This window comes from Eptesicus fuscus, chromosome 16 (assembly GCF_027574615.1).
Source record: "Eptesicus fuscus isolate TK198812 chromosome 16, DD_ASM_mEF_20220401, whole genome shotgun sequence".
Lineage (NCBI taxonomy): Eukaryota > Metazoa > Chordata > Mammalia > Chiroptera > Vespertilionidae > Eptesicus > Eptesicus fuscus.
The window spans coordinates 34,686,041-34,699,489 of record NC_072488.1 but is presented as its reverse complement, the minus strand read 5'-3'; the positions used below and the strand labels follow the sequence as shown (position 1 = coordinate 34,699,489).

At 53.1% G+C, this 13,449-nt stretch overlaps 1 protein-coding gene across 5 annotated transcripts in view; it reads left to right on the top strand.

The window, feature by feature from the left end:
• The window catches only part of BCL11A (BCL11 transcription factor A), a 99,774-nt gene that overhangs the window by 31,630 nt on the left and 54,695 nt on the right, over positions 1–13,449 (top strand). Inside the window, exon 1 of one of the 5 annotated variants that reach the window (XM_054727833.1) lies at positions 367–404. The exons of the other annotated variants lie outside the window; for them this stretch is intronic. The gene's annotated coding sequence lies outside the window, so the exon portion shown is untranslated. Of the gene's footprint in view, positions 1–366; positions 405–13,449 lie in introns of those variants that run through there. 5 annotated transcript variants of the gene reach the window in all.

Here is a 13,449-nt window from a genome sequence, read left to right as displayed (position 1 = left end):
GGGGTTCTAGATAGAACAAGATTGGCGCGAGAGGCTAGACGAGGAAGCTGGATGACTCCTGCTTGCGGGTTGATTTACACCAGGCTCTGCTCTTGTACAGGTGAGAGTCTCCCGAAAATAAAGGTGTTACCTAACTGCTAAGGAGCAGAATGTCCTTGTTCAGTGGGTGTTATTTCTTCCCCCAGGGTTTGGCTCAGAGATAGTGAGGCGGCAGCTGTACCTGGGACGAAAGTACCTGTGAGCTCAGGTCTAGTATCTGGGAAAGGTCACTGTTAAAGGGTCATAAAGAGTCTGCGCTGCGCTCCCTCCTCCTGGCAGAAGAGAGATCCCTTAGCCTTTTCCGGTGCATGAAGAAGAGGTGGAGTGGAGTGGAGTGAGTTTCAGCACCTGTGCCTCTTCGTCAGGTGGATGTCGGGAAGGAGCAGGGGGCGGTGCCCACTTACCTGGTAGTGTGAGGAAGACAAGGCTCTGGGCCTTCCCGTGGCCCCTGGAGCCCTGGCTGTTGGAGAAAGGTGGTTCGCCTGAGAGGGGGCTGACCACTTACTAAGGAGGAAGGGGACCAAAACACAGTCATGGCGGGACTGGGCACCGCCCCCGAAGGTGAGAGGGAGCAGTGCAGGATTGCACGGCTGAGCAGGGGCATTTCGGAGCCCCTTGGCAAAAGCCAGGACTGTCTGTGAGTAGCTTGAAAGCAAGGTCATCCAACGGGTGGTCTTCGTGCAGCCAGCACGTGGGCGCCCGGGGGGCCTGCTTCAGCCGGATCTGCGGCCTCACCGGCCTTCCCAGGCGTCGGTGCCTCCGGTTCTACAAAATGCCCGCTCAGGCCGGTTCCCGTAGAGGCTATTATTAGCAGGTGTCACTCAGTTATCGGAGAGTGGCGCTTTCGGCTGCCATCGAAGTGCATGACACTTGGGTTTACAGCAGATTAAATTAAATTTTAGGCTGGTTTGGCTTCACTGGCAGTACACAATAGGACCAGCTGCTGGAGAAATGTAACCCGGCACCCTCAAAGATTGTGTGTGTGTGTGTGTGTGTGTGTGTGTGTGTGTGTGTGTGTGAGTGCGCGTGCACATGTGCCCCTTGGGGAGTTCTGAGCATGCAGGTGACTCTTGGGCGATTGGGGACCCGCCAGGCCACTGTTGTGGGAATGGGAGAAGTGCCATTGTCTGAGGCCGACTGCGGGGCTACACCGCCTTTTTCTCTTCTCCACACCTCATCCCTTCCCCAAGATGGGTGTGTTCAGACAGATAGTTTCTTCAACTTGGTTTTACTGTGCTTGATGGACAAAGGGGGTGTGCAAAGCTGGAATACTCTCGACTGTTTGCACATCCATGCCAGGGCTTTTCTGCAAAGAAGGGGCTAAGCTTGCCTCAAGGTACCAGTGGACACCCAGCAGAAGGAGGGCGTGGATGATTTGGGCCCCGTGGCAACGTGACCAAGTTGATCTAACCGGTACTGCAGGCGGAATGTCTGGCTGCCCCCCTGTCCTGCTTTATATCACAGACTCCTGTGGGTCCAGCAGGCAGACCCTCGTGGGGATGGGGGTGGGTCTGCTTTTTCAGATGCAGATAACTTGACTCTCCTTGGTCCTTGGTGCTTGGTGTGGCTGTGCCTGTGAATTTAGGACGGTTGAATCAGAGCAAAGCAATGCACATCAGCATCATTTATTTAAAACTCTTCAGCAAACTCTGTGGGGATAATTCCTCCTTCTTATAAACGGAATGCAAATGTGCACATTATTCCACCAAAGGGCGATGCTTTTTACTTTTTAATCTAGATTTAAAAATCTTGTGGCACTTGATTTCAGTTCCTTAGACTCCAGGATTTATACTCACTGATTAGTAATACATTATGCAAACAACTCAGTTTACATATCCAAATACTGTTTTGCATCATTCACACCTCATGTCTTGAAAAAAAAAAAAAGTGAAATGTTTCCTCAAAATAAACAAAACCTGCAGAAGAGTTTATTGTAAGGGTGAAAATTAAAGAGGCACCCATTTGCCAGGGAACTTTTGAGGAAAAATTTAATACTCCTGCATAATAATTTGGCAAGGACTTTTTTAAAAAAAATTTTTGCTTCTATCCATAGGACATGCCATTCAAGGTATATCATGTTATCCGCTATCTTTGGCTTTCTGAATTTTTGGAAAAAAAGAAACCATAACACTACATCAGGTCCACATTTGTGCATATATACCTACAGCCATACATGAAAATTTAAGCTGAGTTCTTTGATGGACAAAGGGGGTGTGCAAAGCTGGAATACTCTCTTAGGAGATACAATAATTGCTTATCAGTGACATGAATTTTCTGCCAGAGAGAGAGAGAGAGAGAGAGAGAGAGGGAGAGAGAGCAGAACAAACAGATGCAAACTTTTAATACTCCATGTCAAGAGAGAGTCAACTAAGTGTAGCCCTGAATGCTTACATAGATTGGCAAATGGCAATGCCCTGTGAAAAGTATCTCTTTGCTTTCAGTGAGTTTTTTATTGTCATTGGAGTAATCCAGGAGGATGCAGGATGTGACCTGGAGCCCTTGCCCGGATAAGCACGTCCCCATGCCCACGTGCATGTCTGAACCAGGGGCTTTGGCTTCACGTGTCGGGACAGAATTGGCCTCAGCACCGTGCCCCTGTTCCACCGGCTCCGGCCTCCCGCTCTGGAGTGGCTGACTTACCGCTGCTGGAAGGCGTGTCGGACAGCAGGAGGGACTGCCCTCGGGAAGAAGGAAGGACAGAAGGGAGGGAAGAAAGCTAGTGGGGACCTTGTTTTTCCCTCTGCGGCGTGAGGGCTGTCATCTTTCTCGTACGACGCTCCACACCCATCTCCCCTAACAGGCTATAGACACATTGTTGGCACTGCCTGAAGCCAGCGTTCCAACATGTTCTTAATCTTTAACTTCCACGTCGTTAAAAGTCTGATGTACTGACTCTAAGCTGCCTGGAGATGGTTCGGGGCACTGCACCTGACAGGTGTAATGTTCTGTGTTTTATGTCACTCACTCTGGAGGTTATAGAATCAAAGAGGCCGCAGAGGGCCTCGGAGATGTTGATCCCCACATTCCGGCCACGCACAGTTCCTAGGTTCCCTTTCCTGCCCCGCTTTCACACAGTCATTCATTCATTCATTCATTCACTCGTTCATTTATTTATTGGTAGTCTGCATTTGAAAAGGGGCCCTTGGTGTACGTGGGAGACAACAAGCTTCTTGGCTTGGCACAACCTATCAGGATTGAGGAATCCCCCTTCTCTTCATTTCCTCTCGTGGGTGGAGAGGTGTGTACCAGAGCTCTTTGAAGGAACGGACTCTCCTTTGGCTGTGGATTGTAGGGAGGCAGGTTGGGTGCAGCCTGTGGCGTTGGGTCTCAACTTAAATGGCAACATGTCAGTAGTAAGCAGCCCCGTGAACTCCCACTACGAATGACCGTGTCTTCATCTGAGCCCATCAAACAGCGGCACGTTGATGGGGTCCGTCCAGCGTTTCTTGAGCCTGAATAGTAATCACTGGTCCTCAGGAAGCCTCGGGCACCCCCTCTTACAGTCTGGTTCTGGATGGACTGTCAAGGGAACTCTGAAATTTCCTCAACACACTCTGGTGCCCCCCCTCCCCCCCCCCGCCCAACCTCCCTTGTATGTGGCAACTCTCAGGTTGGGCCTCGATGTTTCTGGCCTTGTCCAGCCACCTCCGCGCATGTGAGGAACTGACATTCTCGTGTCTGATGCCCTCCCACGGGCAATTTCTGGCTGGGCCCTGCCTCTCCCTCTCCACTCGAGTCAGTATATTGAGATGCAGGTGAATGGGGACGTCCTTTTACAGGCACCATCTCGAGTCTGCTCTAACACAGACATTTAAAGAGGAAGTTTTATTAGTACTAAGTAGTAACAAAATTCTCTAGACTGCCATGTCCCCGAGGCCACTCCCTAGGCAGGGACAGACCTGGCCCAGAGCCCGGCCCCCGCACCCTCACCCTGTAAAGCGGTAGCAGCTTTACAGCCTCTCCCTGCCCCGCAGGACCCGGGGCGGCTCCCTGGGCCTCTGCCGAGTAACGTGTACTACTTACTCCCAGCGCTTTCATCACGACGGCTGGATTACTGTTCAGAACGGGAGCTTTGCTGATAGAGATTCCAGATCTCTCTGGGCAGTGCTAACCTAGGGATCCCGTGGTAAAACCCAAACAACAGAACACCCAACCACACCACACGGCCATCGCAGAGAGTGGGTGTGTGGCCTCGCCGGCTCATGGCACCTCCTTCCTTGCCTCTGTCCTCTGCCCTGGTTCCTGCTGGGGCCCCCACAGTGCGGCAGCTCTGATGTTGCCCTGTGTGCGCTTGGCATCTCTACCCAGATCATTGGACACGGGGGGTTGATGGCGTTGGGGTGGTCGTGGAGCCCATACCCTCTCGGGGGCAGACAGGTCTTGAGAATTGGCCAGCCCAACCTCTTCCTCCACTCCACGGGTTCTGGTTTTAGAGGCCTCTCTCGAGAGGAGGGAATCCTTCCGTCCGCCTTCAACCCCTCGGCTTCAGTCTTCACCCATTTCCTCTTCATTCCAGAAAAGACAGATGGTCCTGCCACCAGCTGTGGGCTAAGACCCCTCATATTTTAGAATTCTTTTCTTTACTCCCTTGAATAATTTCGACTTCCTGAACTTGGATTCATAAATCAGCGATCTCTTAACTCATTTAGGATTTTTGTACCTCTCTTTGGAACTTGCCTGGTTTCCCAGATCTTTTAGTCTAACCCCGGTCTAATGACTGCAGACACCTCCGTGCTGTCCACGCTCCTTACTCCTAGCCCTGTGCTCAGGCGTCTTGCTTGCTTTTCAAAAACCAGTGCTTCCCCGATGACTCGTGCCCAGCTTGATGCCCGCTGGGGTTCCTCGGTCCGTCAGCCATCGTTGGGCGCAGTTAACGTTCAGTCCCAGCCCTATGGGTGCCGCATCTCAGACCGCCCTCTCTGTCCTTGTTCATCTTGAACTTAGTTCTCCATTCCTGGCTGAGGTTTTCCCGACCACCTCTCTGCTTCACCAGGTGATGGGATCCCATCCCTGAGGGTGCCTCCCCCCGCCTCGGCTCCTCTCCCAGTGATGGCTTCCTGGAGGCTGAGAAATAACGCGAGTGGCCTTTCTCGCCTCGCGCACTGCCGGGGAGAGAGCCGTTCCCAACGTCCCCCTGACATCTGGACAGCATAGGTTCTGGAGGAGCAGAGCCCAGGTTCCCGGAGAGCCAGCAGAGCCACGTCCTCTTTGAGTTTCCTGCACAGCCTGTGTTATAACGCTAGGAGCTGGTCCTCGTGCTTCACAGTCAACCAGAACCCAGGTGCACAGATAAGCACATCTCGGGGTGCCGGGGTGAGGAGGGGTGACGGTGCGTGTGTAGGACGACAGGAAAAGCATTACAGACGTGGGAAAGCATTTCAGGGCACACAAACACGGCATGAGTAATAGCAGGCTTAGAGCCACAAGGTCCGGACTTTCAGTCCCTGCTCCCTCGTTCCGGCCCCAGTGCAATCAGCACGTAAATAAACTGGTGAGAAGAGGGGCCACCGGCTCTTCAGCCTCCGGGGCCTTTGTAGCCCAGAACCCCTGCATGGGTGTCGGCCCCACGGAGCCCAGAGAACGTCCCCGGATTGGCACTTTCTCAGCCTCCCCAGCTCGCTTCCTGTTCTGCCCTGCCCTGCCCGGAGGTGGCTCGGTAATCCCCACAGCGTGACCTCACCGTGGGCGAAGCGCCCTGGGAACTTCTGCCTCCAGCCTCCAATCCGGAGGAGCAGAAATGGGGAAGCCTGGAAATGGGGGGATCGAGAGTCGCTTGGAAACCCCTGTGTGGGTGTCAGGCCTTCGTCTGCCTCTCCGTTCTCCTCGCCCCCAGAGCTCGGCTGTGTTTCAAGGAAGAAGAGGTAGCTTGTTCCCAGGTACACGCCCTGAGCGCTGGTTTCTGTAGCCGGATCTCCAGGGCCCTTCCTCCGGGTCACGGAGAACGCTGCGTGGGGACCCGCGGAGGCTGGACTCCACCAGGCAGTGGCTCCCGCTCTGCTGCTCTGGGGTTAGTGAGCGCACATCAGTGGCACTCACGCTGCCTCCTGGGCGTTGGTATTTTCTCCTCCCCGACTCAACTTTCTGAGGGCAAGGATTTATGTTTTACTTTTTGTATTTTCATGCCCCAAACAATGCCAGTTCATACTAGTAGATGCCATTTAATTCATACTTCGTTCAGGCTAATTGATTGAAAATTAAAAGGGTAGGCTTTGCCTTGGATTCCTTGGCTGGGTGAATGAATCCCCCCCCCACCCCCCCCCGTTTCCCCCGTGGACGGGATGGGGAAGGGTTGGGGTTGGGATTTGGTGGCCTTCCCTCCCTGAGCACCTTTCCTCTTGGCCAAGTGAGCTCTGTGCTTTCAGCTTCTGCCTCTTCTCTCCGGGCAGTCGGTGGCGGGGAGGCTCCCCAGGCCTGGGCAGACATTGGGAGGGCAGCTAGGGGATCCGCTAGGGGTGTGGGAACTGGGAGCAGCATCCTGCAATCAGCCCAGAACATTCCAGAAGGGAGTATGGGCTGCTTTCAGAAGGGACTCAGTACTGCTTTTCTTCTGGTGGCTCTGGCAGCTGCTGGGTTGGGTTGAAGCAGTGATTCATGCTCTGTCTGGTGTATGCACATCGATATTTGGAGGGAAATCCTCTTACCAGTGGAATTCACCGACTCTTGCAGTGCTACCCTTTCCGACACGTTGTGAACAGGGTCATCCAGACCAACTAGATTTACTTGCACAATTCTGATTTCTTTCGTGAGAAAAAACCCCACCGATTTAATTCCATGTTTAGGCGACCGGTTCTCCAAGTCCCAGGACTGTGCAGAAGTGGGTTGCCCACAGGGCCAGGCCCAGCACAGCTGTTCCATTAGTGCCCAGGGCAGTCCACACAGCCTTCTGGTTCATTTGCTGGCCGTTCTCATTACTTCTTTATCTGCTCCCACTATCCCAGCAGAGGTGGCCAGCACACAAGCATTCCCCTTGGAGAGCCGTCGGCAGCCCTGCTGTGCTGGCTGGCAGTTCCGGGGGTGGGGGGTAGGGGGGCAGTCTGGAAAGAAATGGCTGGTGTGGCCAGAGGTCCCTGTGGACCCCCTCAGCCCAGGTCAGTCCACTGGCCTTCCTTCCTAACATCCTCCCCTTTCCTTCTCTCTCATCCACCCCTCTCTCCTCCCCTCCTTTTCCCTCATCCCCTCCTTTGGGAATTTAGGACCTTGGGAACTGCTTCTCATCCTTGGAGGTGCCCTTCTGTGGAAGGCAGCACGTCCTTGGCTTATTGGGAAGATGGGCCACCTGCCCTTGGACTGTAGTGCACACAGCACCCCAGCGTAGGTGCTGACTCACATGTGCCCGGCTCTAGAGTAGGCTCTCACTCCTAATCCCTCAGATGCCGGCATGATGGGAGTATCCGTGTGGTGGAGACTTTCTGTCCTGGCCCAGGATGAGTCTGTTCTGTTGTGGGTGGGAGTGGGCAGCCAGCCCTTGGAGGGAAGGGGGATCTAGAAGGGAGAGAGCAGAGCAGGGAAGATCCTGGCAGCACTTGAGGATATGCTCCAACAAGAGGGAAGAAGCAGGAGTTCTCGCCAGAGGCTGACCCAGCACCCACCCCTGGTGAGGCACCGCAGCACCTGCTGCCCCGGGCGCTTGGCTTTAGGGCATTGGCCAGTGGCTTCTGCTGCAGAGCAGCCTCAAGGGGCATGGGAGCAGCTTCTCTCCCATCGCCTGGCAGCGAATGCCCCCGGGGAGTGGGCGGCTGGCGCAGTGACTTCATCTAGTGCCACTGCTAGCACCAAAGTCCTTGTCCCTTCTTTGTCCCACATCCCACCATCTTGGAGCAGTGTTGACCACATAGATTGGGGACTGGGGAACGAGAGGAGTGGGCCTCAAACCTAATTAGCACAGGCTGGCTCACCCCCTCTCCGGTGTATGTACAGGTAAGACCATCCCTATCCCCTTACTCTGGTCATCCTCCTGCCAGGGGACAGCGGCTCAGATAGTGAGGATGAGAAGGAGACTCTCATTCACGGCCTCCCAAAGGCTCTGTACCCATGGATTATGGAGGGGGAGCGGGACTCCTCACTATCCGGGAAACTCTCCCCATGGTGACTGTCCTTGCTCTGTCTGCCTCTCTCAGTGGGACCCAGAGGTGCTGGCGAGGGCAAATGGGACGTGTCTGCTGTGCCCTGGGGGTTTTGTCTTTGGGTGAGATTCATCTCTGAGATGCTAATGGGTAAAACTCCGTTCCCCTTGTGTCTTCCAAATGGATGCCATGTGGGTGTGCAACATGGTCAAGTTTATTTCTTCACTTCAGATGTGTACTGCAGTAAAACCCGCCTGCTCTCCTCCCCCTCGTTAAAGGGCACTCCCTTGAGAAACTGAGAGAAAATAAACCATCTTCATCGGAGGCGATCCTCTCTAGGCTCGGGACAAATTTCAAGCAACCCAGGGCTGCCCTGGTGCCTACAGGTGATTGAAGCCTCTTAAATTATTTGATAAGCAGCATGCAGTTACTGGGGGCTTTTGCTTTCTTAGGACCAAGGTATTAGAGCTGAGCCGAGAGGCAGAGGCCATGTAACCTCATTGCTTTGTTCACACGTGCAGTGAGCACTTCCTTACTCATGCCCAGCGCTGTGTTGGGCATGAGATGCAGAGATGAACTGACCACGCTCGTTCTCGCTCGCTCGTGAAGCTGACTTTCTCATCTGGGAGATGGGTTGATTGGGAGAGGAGGGCACGGGGGGAGGGGCGGGCAAATCCTCTACCTGAGAGCCAGAAAGCCTAAAACACACAGCCTAAAAGAGGGGCAGTGACGCGTGCCGGGCCACCAAGCGACCTAGCAGAGCTCAGCCACAAACCGTAACAGGTTTTCCCGTCTCCCAGACCCACCCGTGCATTTTCCAGCACGTCAGGCAGCCAGCCACCATTAGCACCTCAACAGAGTTATAGGCGGGCCTCCCGGTGCCTTCTGAGTCGCCCCCTCTAAAGCATCCTAGGTCAGCAGGCTCCCACTTTGGACAGCTCTCCAGGGAGGGCGCGTACAAGGCGTTCTTTCCTGCTTCCCACCCCACTTGCTCAGCCTTCCACATTGTTGGGAGAAAGTTGCAGGTCCAGGTCTGTGCACATATTCCTTTTTGAGTCATGGAGACACTGCATTTCCTGGGAAGTGCTACTGTTCCTTTGGCCCAGTTAGTACCAAGCCCTGAGCCATGTCCTTCCTGTGGCCTTTGAACTCTCATCCCGGTTACCAGAAGGCCAGCTTGGTGAGCTGAATGAGGCAGGTGAAGCTGCCACATTCTTATTTATTTGTTTGTTTCTGAAAGAAAAAAAAAATCCCACTTGCTTTACCATTCCTTTTCTTCTTGCCTTCATGGAAATAGAGGGCACAAGGCCTAGAGGAGAACCGATGGCACCCGTCCCCACCATTGTCTTCCACGCGGAGCTTCTTCTATGCCTCCTGCACTTTCAACTTATTACAGCTTTTCTTTCTATGATTTGGAAAATCCGTTGACTGAGTGATGATTGTTTTCATGAAACGGTGCAGCATGTAAAGCAATGGTTGTCATTAATAGTGCAGTTATGTAGAGTGTGGCTCTTTAAGCCTTCACTTTCAAATCAGATTAGTGCTCTGTTAACTTAAAATAGCCCCAAAAAAGAAGAAGGGGGGGAAAAAAAAAAGAACTGTTGGAAATCAGAGGGAAATATTAGCATTATGAAACATGTTAACAAGTGGCCATTAGCACTTTATGTCTGCATGAATAGCATCTTTAAGTGTTTTATTGGTAACAGAATAGAGTGGAGTCACATAGAATGGCATTTCTTTTCAAATTGGCAAGTTCTTTTAATTCAGACTTCTCCTTGTTATTGCCTACTGGGGAGCATTTATTTGCTTGTCAAAATGTATGCCAGGGGTGGGAGAAAGTACTTCAGCATTTCTGGCAGATCCTGGGCTCTCAGGTGTAAGCAATTGGGTCCCTTCCCAAGGCCCCCTCCCCGCTACACCTCTCCCACCAGGAGGAGGGAGAGTCTGAAAGCTTTCAGAGGGAGAGTAATGCCTGGAGGAAGCTGGTGTCTCAGGGCTCTGCCCCTGCCCAGTACTCCTGCACGGCGTCGGGTGAGTGTGCGCACCTCAGCTTGCCTGGACACGTGGCTGTGCAAGGGCACACGTGTGTGGGCCCATGTGTACACCAAGGGGCAAGAGCTCTGAAGAGCTGCAGGTGAATGGCACCTCCCAGGCTCTCAGCCTCTTCTAGAGGCTCCTCTAAGCCTTAGGGATAAGAATTCCAGTTTGGCTCTAACTCGGCCATGTGGATTTCTGGGGGAAGAGGGTTCCAAGCAGAGTGACTAGAAAGCGCACCATGCGTCTGGTTGCTGGAGGAGGCGCGATGGGCCCTGTGGTCAGGGTGGAAGTAGTTGGGACGTGAGTAGGAGCTGAGGTCCAAGGAGGGGAGACCAGTACTTGGGAAGGGACCAGTTGCTTACACCTGAGAGCCCAGGATCTGCAGACTTTGGCTTTGCCTCTGGAGGAGTGGCGGGAGGTGACTTGGGTTTCAGGAAGGTCCCTTTGGCTCCTTTGAAAGACTTGAGTGTAGGAAGGTGAGGCAGAAGCAGTCAGAGGCTGTTGCCAAAACCCAGGCGAGATGGTGGCAGTTTGGATCAGGGTGGTGGGGATATGGGAAGAGACTGGGTTTGGGACATATTTTGAAGGTGAAATCAACAGGATTTGCTGACAGATTGGATGTGGGGTATGAGAGGAAGAGAGGCGTTAGGGCGGACCCTGAGGTGTTCGGCTTGGTGCCTACAAGGATGGCCTTGCTGTATTCTGGGCTGGGGAAGGCATGGGGAGGTGCTCTGCCTGAGCTTCAGGCTCCACCTCTGCTTGGGGCCAAGGGTGGGTGCCAGACTGCCCAGCTCAGGAGGGTTTGGGAGGGCAGGGACGTGGCCCTCGTGATGGGGCAGTTGGGAGAGCTCTAGTAGACGGCTTGGAGCTGAGATGCTGTAAGTCCAACTCTAACTGTGGTTCTTTAGGGAAGGTGTTTTTCTGAATTGGTTTTATTCCGTCGCCTGCTCTGTTCTTCTTTAGATACCAAAGACGCTGAAAGACCTGCTTTGTGACTTGCATTTCTTCCCTTAGCTTGGCCTCTCTGAGCTTGGGTAACGCCCCCCCCCCCCACACACACACCTCCCGGGGCTGCTGGTGAACATGGGCTCTAGAAATGGGCATGTAAGCTGTCTTTCCCTGGACAGCACCCTCTCCTGGTGCCTGCGGCTTCCCGGGAATCCACTGCCCCGCACCTCCAGAGAGTCCTTTTCCGAAGCGTCTGTGGCTCTGCCGCGCTCTGACCTGCCGGTCACTCCGGGGTTTGGAATTCCTTATGGAAATCCTCCGTTAACCTCCTTTCCACGGGTCCTCCTCCTCCCTTTCCCATTCCTGGAAAGAAGTTGGCTGGCAGAAAGAGTGTTTTTCCTTGAAAGGAGTGTGGAGAGCCCTCTAATGGAAAAGTAAAATAATTCTTGGAATCCACACAGCACCCAAGCCGGCCAGAGCTGAGACCAAGTAAATTATTTGGGGTAATTTGCAAGTGCCGGAGTCAAACAAATTGCTTTCTTGCCCTGACCTCAGCTTGAATCTTTAGGTCAGAAACCGGGGATTTGAGGAGTCTGATGAGAAACAGGAGTCAGTTGCTTCTGTCTGAGCCCCTTGGTGTTAAGCGGTCTTCTGTGGGGTGGGGCTCACAGGTGAACATCTTTCGCCAGCAACAGGTTCCTTTCCGGGGAGAGGGGGGCTCCTTTGCCCTGCAGTCTCAATAAAGACCTTGAAACACAGCATTTAGAACAAGAGTTTCCCATCCCTCAAGTTAGGACTTAGTATTTTTTTTTTCTTCTCTCTCTCTCTGTAGTGCTGGCTTTGCCACAGGTAGAACAAATTATTCTGGAACCAGAGGTGATTCAAAGGAGCAGTCTAGGCTGTCTGCTCAGAGGTCCAGCCTTGTTGTCCGAGAGACCCTCCGGGGATCTCAAGGCCTCCGGCCACGGCCACGGCCACGGCCCCAGATATGTCAGCACCAGCCTCTTCCTGAGCCAGGCAGAGCCGGGTTCCTGCCGTCTTCATTCTCGTGGCAGTACCCCTCCTTGGCCAGTTGGCCAAGGTGCCCGGCACCAGGACCCATCCTTCACCCACCCATCACGCCCTTCCCTCCTGGAGGAACAGACACTTTTCAGAAAGGGAGGAGCCCAGCACAGTTCCACACTCGCTGTTCCATAACCTCACAGCCACAGCTCTCAGAGAATGTGTTGTGGGGCTGTGTTTCTCGCAGCAGCTGGCACACGCCTTGCTTCTGTAAACGGCAGGCGGACGCGGCGACCGGGCTGCGGTCCTGGCCCCTTCCCCTCGGCAGGGAGAGTGGCCTGGGCGTCATTCTGTGTCCCAAGGAGCTTTTCTCCGGCTCCTCTTTCACACCAAGCCTTCTCTGCCACATTCTAAAGACCGTGGCCGGGTTTGTGTCTCTTCCTATTTTTTTATTTGTGTACTTTATAAAAAAATTTTTATTGTTCGGGCGAGGGGTAGACAGCCCTGGGGCAGTCCGAATTTTAGGTTGTCTCTTTGAGATGAATAAGTACTTAGCTGTTGCTCAACTACTTTTGTTTGTGAAATAAAGGGCAGTGAGCACCATGACATGAGAGAATTTCAGGTTTATTGTGACTTCTTTTTTGTGTTTGCATCTGTCCTGCTCACTTAGGGCCTTACAGGGCCTTACCCGGAACCCCGTAGGAGCCAGCCCCGAAGACCATATGATTTTAAAGCTTTAGAAATCTGCGTGTGTAACATGTCTTTTGTGAAAAATTTTTTTTTCTTCTTTTGCTTTAGAAACTAATAATAATCCGCAGTAATTATCCCATAGTAGGCTGTCCTTTGTTACGGGGCACTGGATTAGTGTGAAAACGTGTCCTGTAGCCGGTTTCAGCAGCTTGGCTGTGCCCCCCTCCCCCTTTCCGTCTTGGGCTGTTTGGAGGGCCGTTTCTTTTTTTTTTTTAATTTCTTTATTGATTAAGGTGTCACATATTTGTCCTCATCCCCCCATTCCCATCCCACACCCCTCCCCACGGATGCCCCAACCCCCTGTTGATCTTAACCATTGGATAGGCTCGTATGCATGCACACAAGTCCTTTGGTTGATCTCTCCCCCCTCCCCCCACCCTCCCCTATCCTCCCTCTGAGGCCCGATAGTCCGATCGATGCCTCCTTGTTTCTGGTTCTGTTCTTGTTCATCAGTCTATGTTGTTCATCATTTCCCCTAGATGAGCGAGATCATGTGTCACTAGAGATATACTTATAAGAACTGAATGTGAGACGAGCAATAATAGTTATGCTGACAGGCAAATGGATCAGTCTGTAGTGAGTTTCTTTCTGGACCAACAGTTCTTTTGAG